Source organism: Camelina sativa, chromosome 14 (assembly GCF_030686135.1).
Source record: "Camelina sativa cultivar CO46 ecotype springtype chromosome 14, ASM3068613v1".
In the NCBI taxonomy this organism is placed as follows: Eukaryota; Viridiplantae; Streptophyta; class Magnoliopsida; order Brassicales; family Brassicaceae; genus Camelina; species Camelina sativa.
In genome coordinates, this window is record NC_141893.1 from 29,866,445 (window position 1) to 29,882,203 (window position 15,759).

General features: G+C 40.7%; 1 pseudogene; it reads left to right on the forward strand.

Annotated features, from left to right (window-relative positions):
- The first annotated feature begins 815 nt into the window (after positions 1 to 815).
- LOC147928802 (uncharacterized) lies at positions 816 to 12,968 on the forward strand (annotated as a pseudogene).
- The last annotated feature ends 2,791 nt before the right edge of the window (positions 12,969 to 15,759 follow it).

The window sequence follows — 15,759 nt, forward strand, 5'->3', positions numbered from 1 at the left end:
GGAGGATGTTCTAGGGACTCGATTGGATGTTATCTGGCATTGCTAGGTTGCTAGAGTTGAGTCATTAGAAACATTACTAGGTTGCTGGTTTCATGTTTTTCCTGATGATTGGTTATTTGGATATTGGTTATGTTTTTGATTCTTGGTTATTTATATTTATTGGTTATTGGTATTGTTATTCCGCTGTTGATTGTGATTATGGTTAGGTGGCTAGTGGGTATGTGACCACTAGTTGTAGTATATTTCTTATTTATTTATTATTAAAAAAAAAACGGGTCGGTCGTTTCACCTTTTTGTTTGGTCTCGCCCATTTGGATTAATCTAAGGATTTGCCCTAATCCTTTTTATCTTTTGAGATATCAAGTTTATATTGTTATTAATATAATGCTAATTTATAATATAAGACTAGATATTTATCCGCGGTACACCACAGAAATATATTTATTAAATTAAAATATATCAAAAGTAAGTTGTATTTTTTTTTATATATATATATTCAATTTTATCATTGGTTATAACCCTTAGTCACCAATTTTCTTTTATATATGCGGAATGATATAATTTTAAACAAATCATATGCACATTTATTATTTTTATTAGTTAAAATAAAATGAGATAATTTTATGAATATTTGATTAAAAGATATGTTAAAAGATTTTTCCGTGTATAGTTTTCTAATTGCTTTTTTTATTCCCTTATAAAAATCCACGTATTACTACACATATATGGTACAAAGAGGACCAGACCGGACAAACCAATCTTTATTAGATGACTCGTATAACTGAACAATACATATATGATTTGTAAGCATTTAAATGGAGTTTTTTTTAGTAAGGCAACTCGCCAACCCAGTTACTGGGAGGATCGTAGTTGCATGTGATGAAGGTTTGACCATTCTTGCATCTCACTTTAGCACATCCCAACTTCTCCGTGTTTCTCCACACAACCTGAGTATAGTGGCTATACTGTTTGTCCCAAGCTCATGTGTTGCAATTATAATTGTAGTCAAATTGCTCGCCCACCCACATGTCAACCACTGCAATGCCTGTCACGCCATTCTCTCATCACTACGTCAAAATATTAGTATTGAAAAACAAAAAATATGACAATTATAACAACAACATGAATATAGAAAAAACCAAATAGTATGCGAAGGTCACGTTTGATCCCTAAGCTCAAGATCAATGTTCAAAGGTGTATCTTATAGTTTTCAGTATATGTATTTGGAGATGATAGTTCTTGTTTAGGTGTAAAATATTTATAGGATGCTTTCTTCTCCAAGGCAATAATATTCCAGTTAGCAACTAATTAGGAAGACAAATATGTGTAATCAGTTTTGTTAAGGAATATGCTAGGAATCACCCATTATTACTTTAATTAAGGTCTTTATATAAGTAGTGTATAATTTGTGTGTGTGTTATAGAAAATCTCAGTTTTGAACAATCTTTGTTTCTGTTTTTGTTTGTAGACCTGAAGATCCAATATTCATTATCTACTTTAATGGAAAGTTTCAAGTTGTCAATGGTACTGTGGTTGCATATGTTGGAGGCGAGACTCATACTCTTGAATACAAGGCGGAGACAATATTTGCAAACATGGTGGAGTCGCTTGGGTTGTCTATGGTTGGATAAAGGATCTGGTTTAAGTTCCCATACAAGATGATCTCAGAGTTGAAGTTGTTGTATGATGGATACGATAATTTCCAGAGAATGTGTTCAGCTGCGATGTGGACAAGATCAATAGAACTCTATATGGAGAAGGATGAGATTACTGATGATGGAGCTGGTCAAGAAGAAAACATTGAAGGAGGTGGTCAAGAAGGAGTCAATGATGATGGAGATGGTGAAGGAGGAAACGATAGAGCTTATGCTGTTAGAGGTGATGAGGATTGTTTCGGTAGAGTAGATGATGATGAGGAAGATGTGGCTTGCGATTCTGAGGCCACTCCTCAGAATTCAGATGATGAGGATAGTGGATCCGAAAAATACCTTAGGTATAAAAAAGGCAGTGGAGAGATAAGATTGGGGCAAGTATTTGACAGCATACCTTTGTTCAAGGAAGCTGTTGTCGAGTATGCGCTTAAGGAAGGAACTAACGTGAAGTATTCAAGATGGAGTTCTGAAAAATCGGAAGTGATATGCTCTATTGGTGGTGGCTGCAAATTCAGAATCTATTGTTCTTTTCAAAAAGAAAAGAACACATTCCAAGACATGTCATGCAATGATTTCCATTCATGTATCCCAAACAAGTATAGCAAGGTAGTGAAGGATGGGGTCATTTCTAAGTTAGTATTGGATGACATTAGGAATGATCCTACTTTCAAGCCGAAGGCAATACAAGCAGTAATGGAGGACCCTTACAACTTGGTGGTCACTCCAGATCAATGTAGAAAAGCCAAGACAAAAGCATTGGCAATCATTCAAGATGAACATGATGAGAAATTTGCTAGACTAAAGGACTACCGTCTAGAGCTACTTGAGTAAGTGTTTCTTTTTATATTTGCATAACTTTTTACATTCCGATTCTCATCTCTAACCTTGCTTATTGTTTTGTCAGTTCTAACCCGGGATCGACTGTTGAAGTGGGAACAATGAGAACTGATAAAAGTATTGAGAAGGTTGACAGGTTCTATGTATGTTTGGCAGCACTCCGGAAAACATTTGTTGCTCATTGTCGACCAATATTTGGGATAGATGGTTGCTTTTTGAAGAACAATGTCAAAGGTCAACTCTTGGTAGCTATAAGACGAGATGCCAACAACCAGTTCTTCCCTGTTGCATGGGCTATTGTGCCAGTAGAGTACAGATAGTTGGATATAGTTTATTCAACTTCTTAAAACAGACTTGCAACTTGGAGATGGACAAGGATTTAGTCTCATCTCAGACAGGCAGAAGGTAAGTTGGCTTTCTTTTATTCAAAATTTAATCTACATTCTATTTTGGGCCGTTTCTAAAAGTTTCAATGACGCAGACTACAACAGAGCCACTGAAGAACTAAAGAAGTTTGATCAAGGTGTTTATGAAGCTGTGATGTTGAAGAATCCAGAAAATTGTAGCCGTGCGTTCTTCAGTTGCACATCAGTGTGTGAAGATGTCTCCAATAACTTCTCAGAGTCTTACAACAATACTATCAACAAAGCAAGGGAGATGCCATTGGTAGCAATGGTGGAGACCATAAGACGACAATGTCTGATCCGAAATAAAATGAGAAGAAAGAAGGCTGAAAAGCACAAGGGGAAGTATACTAAGAAAGTTGCTAAGACCATTAAAGAAGAGCAGCAACACATGAAGTATTGTCAGGTAATCCCCTATGCCAATGGTTAATGAGGTGACCGAACATGTTCATCATGGTTTCAGACTTTCAGGGTTGATATGAATGCAAAAACATGTGCATGTAGAAGGTGGAGTATGACAGGAATTCATTGCCTTCATGTATTGCGTATAATTGGGATGAAGAAGAATCTGAAGTCTGAGAATTTTGTTAGCTCTGACTGGTATTTGACATAAAGATTGGTGGCTCAGTACAATGAGACAATGAGAGGAGTTAATCGTATGTACTTCTGGAGAAAATCTGGTGAAACCGAGATTCAACCGTCACCTAGAGAAGTTGCTAAAGGGCGAACGAAGAAACAAAAACGAATCAAAGGAAGTAGAAGATGAGGCTCCACCAAAGAAGATTAAAATTACCAGAGCAGGAATTACTTTGAAGTGTGCTCAGTGTAGGATGCCAGGACATAACAGAAGAAGGTTTCCTAGTCAATCAAGCCAAGCAAGCCAAGCAATCCAAGCAAGCCAAGAAAATGTAGCAAGCTAACCTTCACAGCTTTCACTTGGTTTTTTGGGATATGTTTAAGATTTAGGATGCTTGTTTTTTGTGTACTTATTGATCCGATGTAGGATGCTTGTTGTTGTGTACTTTTTTGGCTACTTATTGAATCAGCTGAATGGAAGATTTTCAAAGGTCAACTCTTGGCATCTAAATCAACACTCTTTATAGCATTTTAACTCCATCACATTACAAACTCCATCACATTACATAAACTTTTTTTGCTTAAAATATTATAGCATAGAAAACAAACATAAGTAAACTACACACAATCAAATTTTTGAAGCACCATAGTGCTTGAATCTCTTTCTCACAACAAACAATCATGGCTTTGAGTTCTCCAATCTCCTTCTCACATCCATGTGCAGCAGCTTTTATGCCTTGTATTTCACTTTCATAGCTATTCATTGTTAGACTCTCCATCTCAGCTTTCGCATCATGAAAGCCTTTCTCTAAGCTTCCCACATCTACTTGTATCTTCTCAACAACACTCTCAACCACTTCCATCTCTTCCACCATAGATACATCGGTCCATTTGAACAAATGACCACTTCTCCTTTGAGCCATAAGGACAACTGTAACACCCGCGAACCAAGTTTGGCATTTTGGTCTTAGTGTCGATCGACACCCTTGGTGTATCGATCGACACCATGTTTTTCCGGGTTGGTCGTATTGGTTTTAATTGCGGTTTGGTTCGGTTTGGTTCAATTAGAAATCCCTAAACTGTGTATTTAAGGGAAAGGACGATACAAGTCGAGGGTTTGAGGTTTTTGTCTCGTCGTTAACTGAGAAAAGAGAGAAAAGGGAGAGAAAACGTTGGAGAGTATTTATGTGAGATTTGGTCTGTTCTTGGTGTTTTTGGAGAGACCTGTGGCTGTAGAAGGGAGAGCTGTTGCTGGGAACGAAGGAGAAGCTTGTGAAGGTGTTGTTTCCATCGTTTCTCAACCTTATCTTCCTGTAAAAGAGGTGAGTGCTTGACCATGGTTGATCTAAGCATGAGATATCTTTTGTTTGGGTTGTTCTTTGTTGCTTGTGGTGTTTGCTTGCTTGGGTTCGTTGTTTTCGTGTTTACCATAGGTTACCGAAGTGTTTTGGGTGAGTTTGAGATGGTTTCGAGGTGATTTGGAACGGAGGATCGACGTTCGTGTTCGCGCAGTTCGCGTCTGCAGAAGAGGCATCGATCGACACTACATAGGTTGCGTCGATCGACACCATGTCGTGCAAGCATCGATCGACACTGATATAGCATCGGTCGACACTAGTATTATCCGAGACTTGTTTTCCTGGTTTGATGAATTGTTGTGTGTTTGTTTGTTTGCTTAAACATGAGAGTCTCAAATGCTTGTGTGTATAACCTAGTAGATGGGAGGACGGCCTCACTAAGTATTTATGATAATACTTACGCATCTCAATTGTTGTTTGTGGTGTGCAGGTAAAGGCAAAGTGTGATCTTGGAATCAAGGCAATGAGGAGGAGGATGTTCTAGAGGCTTGATTGATTATGGTCTAGCTATTGTTAGGTTGCTAGTGTTTAGTTGATAGAGCATTGTAGGATGTTGGAACTCTGTTATTTCATTGTTGGTTTGGATTATTGCATTGTTCGTTATTGGAATGTTATTGTTGGATTCTTGTTGGTTTAATGGAATTATTTTAGTTATCCGCTGTTATTGATTGTTGCTAGGATGTTAGTGGGTATGGGACCACTAGTGAATTATATTATTTAAAAAAAAGGGAAGGGTTGTTTCAACAACAATGAAATATCCTCCTTGAATTCTTCAATGTTTCTGAAGTCTTGATTACACACCCTGCACCACATCTACATTTTCTAGGTATCCCTCATTCTGGTCCATGACATGAAGAATCTTTTCCTATCGCTTCGGTGTCCCGACCAATTTAGGGTTGATTTGGCAGTGTACTACTTGTCAGGTGATGCACGTGTGTGGTGGAGGTCGGTGACAGCTCGGAGGGTGCACCGGGATATGACTTGGGTGGACTTTGTGAGGGAGTTTAACTCCAAGTATTTTCCACAGGAGGCTCTTGATCGCATGGAGGCACGGTTTTTGGGGTTGAATCAGGGGGACCGTACAATGCGGGAGCTGGATGCAGAGTTTAGTCGGCTTGTGGGGTATGCAGGCAGGGCTTTGGAGCCAAAGTCGGCTCAGGTGCGGAGGTTCTTGTTGGCCCTCCGGGATGACCTGAGGACTCGGTGTAGAGTGAGGAGCTATGCTTCGAGAGCGGAGCTGGTTGAGGTTGCAGTTGGGATAGAGGACGACTTTAGGTCACAGGTGGTTGTGGTCAGTCCTTCGGTGCAGCCACTACGGTCTCAGCCGCATTCTGTTTCTAGCAAGGGCGGCAAGCCTGCGCAGGGGCAGAAGCGGAAGTTTGATGATATGCAGAGATCGAGGTTCAGTGGTGCGAGATGCTTTGGGTGTGGTAACAGGGATCACAAAGTGACCAACTGTCAGCAGAGAGGTGAGAAGCGGGTAGTGACGGAGCAGCGGGCAGTGACGGAGCAGCGAGCAGTGATGGAGCCGCGGACGGATACACGAGTGTGTTACTACTGCAGGGAGACGGGGCATATCAAGCCTCGTTGTCCCAACTTGCAGCAGATGGCAGTAGCAGCGGTGCAGGCTGGAGGTCAGCCAGGAGTGCAGCAGGGTCTGCAGAATGGTGTGCACCCGGTGGGTTGGATTGATCCGACGTCGCGGGTGTACTCGACTGTGGAGTCCGGTGGCACAAGTGCAGGAGCGATCACAGGTATAACTTCTGAGATTCGAACTTGGTCAATTCAATAGTTTAGATTATGTTTGTTTTTGCTTGTGATCAAATGTTAGGTTCTCAACACATGAGGTTTGTGTAGGGACCTTGCTGGTGGGCGGGTTTAAGTCCCATGTTATGTTTGATTCTGTAGTTCTCATAGCTTCATCACTCCGGGGTGTGCAAAGAGTGCGGGGACAGAGGGGACTCCGGGGAGCGTACAGGAGTAGTCAGAGTTGCGGGAGGCAAGTTCCTGAGAGTTATTGGACGAGCTAGAGGGGTTGATATTCAGATCGTAAGGGAGTCGTGGCCCGCGGATTTGCTTATCAGTCCAGTGGAGTTGTATGATGTTATTCTCGGGATGGATTGGTTGCATCGGCATAAGGTGCATTTGGATTGCTATCGGGGTAGAGTGGAGTTTGAGCGTCCAGGAGGGAAGTTGGTTTTTCAGGGTATTAGGCCGACTTCGGGGAGTCTCGTGATCTCGGCCATTCAGGATGGGAAGATGATCGAGAAGGGCCATGAAGCTTATCTGGTTACTATATCTATGCCAGAGTCAGTAGGGAAGTCTACGGTTAGCAGTATTCCGGTAGTGGAGGACTTTGAGGATGTATTTCAGTCATTGCAGGGATTACCACCATCTCGGTCGGATCCTTTTACTATTGAATTGGAACCGGGGACGATGCCATTATCCAAGGCTCCTTACAGGATGGCTCCAGCAGAGATGGCAAAGCTGAAGAAGCAGCTAGAGGATTTGTTGAGTAAGGGTTTTATCCGTCCTAGTTGTTCACCGTGGGGAGCACCGGTGGTGTTTGTTAAGAAGAAGGACGAGAGTTTTCGGTTGTGTATCGACTATCAAGGTTTGAACCGAGTCACTGTGAAGAACAAGTACCCTCTCCCGAGAATTGATGAGTTGTTGGACCAGTTGAGGGGTGCTACTTGGTTCTCCAAGATTGACTTAGCGTCGGGTTATCTTCAGATTCCAATACATGAGGCAGATGTGAGGAAGACTGCTTTCAGGACGAGATACGGGCATTATGAGTTTGTGGTGATGCCGTTTTGTTTGACAAACGCGCCAGCTGCGTTTATGAGATTGATGAACAGCGTGTTCCAGGAGTTTCTGGACGTGTCAGCCATTATTTTCATCGACGACATCCTGGTATTTTCCAAGAGTTCTGAGGAGCATTAAATACATCTGACAGCAGTTCTGGAGAAGCTGCGGGAGCAGAAGTTGTTTGCTAAGCTGAGTAAGTGCAGTTTCTGGCAGCATGAGATGGGGTTCTTAGGTCACATTGTTTCTGCAGAGGGAGTCTCGGTGGATCCCGAGAAGATTCAGGCCATCAGGGAGTGGCCGAGGACGCAGAGTGCCACTAAGATCCGGAGTTTTCTGGGGTTAGCGGGTTACTACAGGAGGTTTGTTCGGGGTTTTGCGAGTATGGCACAGCTGATGACTAAGATTATAGGGAAGGAGGTTCCATTTGTGTGGTCACCGGAGTGTGAGGTGAGTTTTGCAAGCCTCAAGCAGATGTTGACTACCACGCCGGTGTTAGCACTGCATGAGCAGAACGAGCCCTAAGTTGTGTTAACAGATGCTTCTGGAGTGGGGTTGGGTTTTGTGCTTATGCAGCAGGGAAAGGTTATAGCCTACGCTTCGCGGCAGTTGCGGAAGCATGAGGCTAATTATCCTACTCATGATTTGGAGATGGCAGCAGTGATTTTTGCTCTGAAGATTTGGAGGTCTTATCAGTATGGCGGGAAGGTACAAGTATTTACAGACCACAAGAGTCTGAAGTACATTTTTACTCTGCCTGAGTTGAATTTGAGGCAGAGGCATTGGATGGAGTTAGTAGCGGATTATGATCTGGACATAGCTTACCATCCTGGTAAAGCTAACCTAGTTGCAGATGCCTTGAGTCGGAAGCGGGCGGCTTCGGCTCAGGAGCAGGATATGGAGGCGTTGGTAGGTGAGATTAGTGCATTGAGGTTGTGTGCTATCTCACCGGAACCTTTGGGTTTGGAGGCAGCTGATAGAGCAGATTTGTTGAGCAGAGTACGGTTAGCTCAGGAGAGTGATGAGGGGCTGGTGAATGCCTCTAAGGCTGCGGGTTCGGAGTATCAGGTCTCTGCTAATGGTATTATCCTTGTGCATGGTCGGGGCTGTGTGCCCAAGGGTGAGGATTTGAGGCAGGAGATACTGAGAGAGGCTCATTCGAGCAAGTTCTCTATTCATCCAGGAGCGACCAAGATGTACCGTGACCTTAAGCGGTATTATCACTGGGTCGGGATGAATAAGGACGTAGCCGACTGGGTGGCGAAGTATGACACTTGCCAGCTAGTGAAGGCGGAGCATCAGGTTCCTGGTGGATTATTACAGAGTCTGCCCATTCCCGAGTGGAAGTGGGATTTGATCACGATGGAATTTGTGGTGGGATTGCCTGTGTCGAGGACGTTTGATGTGATTTTGGTCATTGTGGACCGTTTGACTAAGTCTGCGCATTTTCTGGCCATCAAGAAAACTGATGGAGCAGCGGTTTTGGCCAGGAAGTACGTGAGGGAGATAGTCAGATTGCATGGTGTGCCTGCTAGTATTGTGTCTGATAGAGATTCCAAGCAGAAATGGGCACAAAAGTGCATAAGAGTTCAGCTTACAATCCTCAGACAGACGGTCAGTCAGAGAGGACGATCCAGACTTTAGAGGATTTACTGAGGATGTGCGTGTTGGATTGGGGTGGACATTGGGCAGATCATTTGAGCTTGGTGGAGTTTGCTTATAACAACAGCTACCAGGCGAGTATTAGGATGGCTCCTTATGAGGCATTGTATGGGAGGTCGTGTCGTACACCGTTATGCTGGACTCAGGTGGGGGAGAGGAGCATTTATGGTGTGGATTTTGTTCAGGAGACCTCGGAGAAGATTCGGGTGCTGAGGCTGAACATGAAGGAAGCTCAGGATCGGCAGAAGAGCTATGCTGATAAGAGGAGAAAGGATCTTGAGTTTCAGGTTGGTGATAGAGTGTATCTAGAGATGGCCATGTTGCAGGGTCCGAACAGGTCATTGACAGAGACTAAGCTGATTCCGAGGTACATGGGTCCGTTCAGAGAGTGGGAGTGGTATGTTGCTTTGGATGACGATCCCAGAGCGCGCTTTAGGGTGATGACCCAAGAGCGGGATATTTGAGACTCTCTGGATACCGTAGCTGTGAGCCGCGGCTCGGCAGTGAGCCAGTATGTCTCGAGAGTTGCGATCCGAGAGCGGGGGGAGTGTGTGTGAGTGACTTCCTGGATGTCGTAGCTTAAGGCGGTTGGCCTGATAGCGAGCCGGCATGATACGTTGGTTGCGACCACGGACGGGGGAAACACTTAGTTGTGAGCAAACAGCGTCTTGGATGTGAGTATATTGGCTAGAGGGGGACCTCGGGGTTCAGTCGGAGGTGTGCGGGCTGTTGCGACAGTTGCGCGGGAAACCTTGGCTGACGGTATTCGGTCCGGTCAAAAGACGTGCGGGTTGTGTTGACGGTGGCACGGAGGTCCCTGACGTATGGACGGTGCTGTGAGATTCGAAGACGAATCCTTATTGATGGGGGAGAATTGTAACACCTGCGAATCAAGTTTGGCATTTTGGTCTTAGTGTCGATCGACACCCTTGGTGTATCGATCAATACCATGTTTTTCCGGGTTGGTCGTATTGGTTTTAATTGCGGTTTGGTTCAGTTTGGTTCAATTAGAAATCCCTAAACCGTGTATTTAAGGGAAAGGACGAGACAAGTCGAGGGTTTGAGGTTTTTGTCTCGCCGTTAACTGAGAAAAGAGAGAAAAAGTAGAGAAAACGTTGGAGAGTATTTCTGTGAGATTTTTGGTCTGTTCTTGGTGTTTTTGCAGAGATCTGTGTCTTAGAAGGGAGAGCTGTTGCTGGGAACGAAGGAGAAGCTTGTGAAGGTGTTGTTTCCATCGTTTCTCGACCTAATCTTCTTGTAAAAGAGGTGAGTGCTTGACCATGGTTGATCTAAGCATGAGATCTCTTTTGTTTGGGTTGTTCTTTGTTTCTTGTGGTGTTTGGTTGCTTGGGTTCGTTGTTTTCGTGTTTACCATAGGTTACGAAAGTGTTTTGGGTGAGTTTGAGACGGTTTCGAGGTGATTTGGAAAGGAGGATCGACGTTCGTGTTCGCGCAGTTCGCGTCTTCAGAAGAGGCATCGATCGACACCTATGTAGCGTCGATCGACACCATGTCGTGCAAGCATCGATCGACACCGATGTAGCATCGGTCGACACTAGTCTTATCCGAGACTTGTTTTCCTGGTTTGATGAATTTTTGTGTGTTTGTTTGTTTGCTTAAACATGAGAGTCTCAAATGCTTGTGTGTATAACCTAGTAGATGGGAGGGCGGCCTCACTAAGTATTTATAATAATACTTACGCATCTCAATTGTTGTTTGTGGTGTGCAGGTAAAGGCAAAGTGTGATCGTGGAATCAAGGCAATGAGGAGGAGGATGTTCTAGAGGCTTGATTGATTGTGGTCTAGCTATTGTTAGGTTGCTAGTGTTGAGTTGATAGAGCATTGTAGGATGTTGGAACTCTGTTATTTCATTGTTGGTTTGGATTATTGCATTGTTGGTTATTGGAATGTTATTGTTGGATTCTGGTTGGTTTAATGGAATTGTTTTAGTTATCTGCTGTTGTTGATTGTTTCTATGATGTTAGTGGGTATGGGACCACTAGTGAATTATATTATTTAAAAAAAAAGGGAAGGGTTGTTTCAACAACAATGAAATATCCTCCCTGAATTCTTCAATGTTTCTGAAGTCTTGATTACACACCCTGCACCACATCTACATTTTCTAGGTATCCCTCATTCTGGTCCATGACGTGTGAAGCTCGCTTTCAACTCTTAGCCAAATTTCCAAATCAAATTAAACATATATATTATGGAAATTGAAGTGAAGGGCGCAAAAAAACTAATCTCCTTCTTATATACTACCTCGCTAGACGACCACCATTTTTTTTTTCACGAAACAAGTTACAAACACATTTCCTTTTAATGTATAACCTACAAATTAGAATTCTCAATCGCAATTGCTACTTTCAAACAATTACATATCATAATATATATCTTATTATATAAACCTTAGTTTTCAAAGTTAGTAATTCATATAATCGTGACACGTGTCAAATATATCGATAATATTTTGATATGTGTGAAAATAAATTTTATTTAATAATTATAAGAAAATTAAAAAATCCTAAAAATAAAAGGATTACAATTAATATTTTGGAAAGTATATAAAACCAAAATTAATATATTATATCACTAATTCTAGGAAAGTTATCTATTAAATTACTAATTTCAATAAGAAAATATGTGCAATTAATAAGGAAAATATGTGTAACTAATAAAGAAAATATTTGCAATTTAATTACAATTATTATTTATTATAATCATATAGTAAAAAAGAAAATTTTACAGAAAAGTGATTAAAGTATTAAAAGGTTTAATGTGTTAAAATTAGTGGTTAACATAATATAAGAAAAATAAGAAATTAATGTAATCTTTTTAAAATTTTAAATCGGTGAATGATTTGATAGCTTATTTAATATTCTGTTGTTATATAAACATTGGTTTTCAAAGTTAGTAACTAATGTGATCGCCACACGTGTAAATTTTAACAATTAAAGATTTTGTCATGTGTTATACAAAAGCTTTGTTTTAACTTATTTGTAAATTATAAGATATTAAAAATTTAAACAATTTAATAAATATAAAAAGATAGTTCATATATGTATATAAAAAATAATACTAATTCTAATTTTAAATTACTAATTCTGAAAAAGAATTAAGAGAATTATACAATTAATTACTATAATACCATAATTAAATAAATTATACTACCAATTGTTCATCCTAAATTGATATTCTTATTTTCCCTGTCTAAGTCTCTAAGCATAGTTGGTTAGCATGGTAGAAAAGGTAGGACATAAATGATCTTGAACGTGTTGTCGATATATAAAAGAATTTTTGCATGTTAATGGTTATGTGTGGACTTAGAAAACGTTTCATTTGCTCTTAAATACTTTATCTGAAGAAATTGTATTGTTTCATGCCGCAGTAGTATCTTAAATACTTTATCTGAAGAAATTGTATTGTTTCATGCCGCAGTAGTATACCTATTGTTTCAATTAGTTATTGGTATTTAGTATTTACTGTTCTTCATGTGGAGGAACATATTTACTAGTTTTACCATCTGCAATCGCTTGATATTTTCTGAACCAATCATATTGATATAGGTAAACCAAGTTTACTGATGTCATAAGAAATTGATTTGGTGTTGTTTGTGTGGACAGATGCTTGACAAGGAAACAAAGGGAACGGATTCATGGTATACACCAATTTGAATACATGTTTATGTTTTGAGATATTAAGTTTAAATTGTTATTAATATAATGCTAATTTATAATATAAAACTAGATATTTATCTGCGGTATACGGCGGAAATATATTTATTAAATTAAAATATATATAAATTAAGTTGTATTTATTTGTTTATATATATATATATTCAATTTTATTATTGGTTATAACCCTTAGTCACCAATTTTCTTTTATATATGCGGAATGATATAATTTTAAACAAATCATATGCACGTCTATTATTTTTATTAGTTAAAATAAAATGAGATAATTTTATTAATATTTGATTAAAAGATATGTTAAAAGATTTTTCCGTATATAGTTTTCTAATTGCTTTTTTTATTCCCTTATAAAAATCCACGTATTACTACACATATATGGTACAAAGAGGACCAGACCGGACAAACCAATCTTTATTAGTTCCACGATAGATGATTCGTATAACTGAACAATACATATATGATTTGTAAGCATTTAAATGGAGCTTTTTTTATTAATTCAGACCATTCTTGCATCTCACTTTAGCACATCCCAACTTCTCTGTGTTTCTCCACACAACCTAAGTATAGTGGCTACACTGTTTGTCCCAAGCTCATGTGTTGCAATTATAATCGTAGTCAAATTGCTCGCCCACCCACATGTCAACCGCGGCAATGCCCGTCACGCCATTCTCTCATCACTACGTCAAAATATTAGTATTGAAAAAAAAAAAATATGACTATTATAACAACAACATGAATATAGAAAAAAACAAATAGTATGCGAAGTTGTAACATCCGTGAACCAAGTTTGACATTTTTGGTCTTGGTGTCAATCGACACCCTTGGTGTATCGATCGACACCATGTGTTTCGGTTTGGTCGGGTTTTTTCTAATTGTTGTTTGGTTCGGTTTGGTTCAATTAGAAATCCCTAAATCGCATTTATAAGTGAGGAAACAACAAATCCAGGGTTTTGGGAGTTTTGTTGTCGCCGTTGAGTGAGAAAAAGAGAGAAAACAAAAGATAGAAAACGTTTATGTGAGTTTCTGCGCTTGTTCTCGGTGTTTTGGAGAGATCTGTGATTGTGGAAGGGTTAGCTGTTGCTGGGAACGAGGGAAAAGCTCCTGGAGGCGTGGATTCCATCGTTTTCTCAACCCAATCTTCCTGTATTTGAGGTGAGTGCTTGACCATGGTTGATCTAAGCATGAGATCTCTTTTGTTTGGGTGTTTCTGTGTTGTTTGTGGCGTTTGCTTGCTTGGGTTCGTTGTTTTTATGTTTACCAGAGATTCCCGAGGTGTTTGGGTGAGTTTGGGACGGTTTCGAGTGGATTGGAAACGGAAGTTCGACGTTGGTGTTCGCGCAGATCGTGTCTGCAGAAGAGGCATCAATCGACACCTTGTAGCATCGGTCGACACCTTGTTGTGAAGCATCGATCGACACCTTTCATCATCGGTCGACGCCGGGTCCTGTAGCATCGATCGGCACCGATGTAGCATCGGTCAACACTAGTCTAATCTGCGACTCTTTTTACCTGGTTTGATGTATTGTTGTGTGTTGGTTTGTTTGCTTGAACAAGAGGGTCTCAAATGCTTGTGTGTATAACCTAGTAGATGGGAGGACAACCTCACTAAGTATTTGTGATAATACTTACGCATCTCAATTGTTGTTTGTGGTGTGCAGGTAAAGGCAAAGTGTGATCGTGGAATCAAGGCAATGAGGAGGAGGATGTTCTAGAGGCTTGATTGATTGTGTTCTAGCTATTGTTAGGTTGCTAGTGTTGAGCTGATAGAGCATTGTAGTATGTTGGAACTCTGTTATTTCATTGTTGGTTTGGATTATTGCATTGTTGGTTATTGGAATATTATTGTTGAATTCTGGTTGATTTATTGGAATTGTTTTATTATCCGCTCTTGTTGATTGTTGCTAGGATGTTAGTGTGTATGGGACCACTAGTGAATTATATTATATATAAAAAAAAAAACGGGAAGGGTTGTTTCAGAAGGTCACGTTTGATCCCTAAGCTCAAGATCAATGTTCAAAGGTGTATCTTATAGTTATCAGTCTATGTATTTGGAGATGATTGTAATGCCCCCGAACCGTCCTATGCCCCGTACGAGAGCACGGACAGCCCGCGGAACATCACGTATGGGAATCGCACCCTGATGGTTCGGTCGAGGGACGGAAGCTGCAGCTTCCCAACCAGTCCTCCTGGACGCGACTCTGTCCGCGGCCGAGGTTCGCTTAGGCTTTGCAACCCTCGCGGCCCTGGCGCGTTGTGTTGGCCCGGACAAGGCCAATGTATCGGATGCAACTTGCCATGTTTCCCCCAAAAACCGAATATATTACTTTAATAAATTATTACATGGAAAATAAGTTATCAAGCAATACACAAAATAGTCGGATACTTTCAAGAATAGATCTTAGGAAAATATAGGGTTTTTACAAAAACACAGAAAACAATCCCTATCCGGTACCCTAAAGTTTGCTCCAGCTCTAGACTCTTCCTAGAATTCCTGCAAGACAAAATATTATCATGAGTAATCTAAGATTACTCAGTGAGCCTGGGTACCCCTTTCCTAAACATGCTTCTAATTTTTCCCCACCCCGACTACCCCAACAAGGAAGGAAACAAACAAGCAAGCAATCAAAGCAACGCAACAGAAACGTTAGCGGAAGCAAAACAACAAACAAGCAAAGAGGGTTAGATCAAGCAAGACTCGACTCAACAACCTAGACTCTTTACTCCTACACAAGGCTAGATGAATAGAATAAACTTGGCTATCCTAGACTCTATC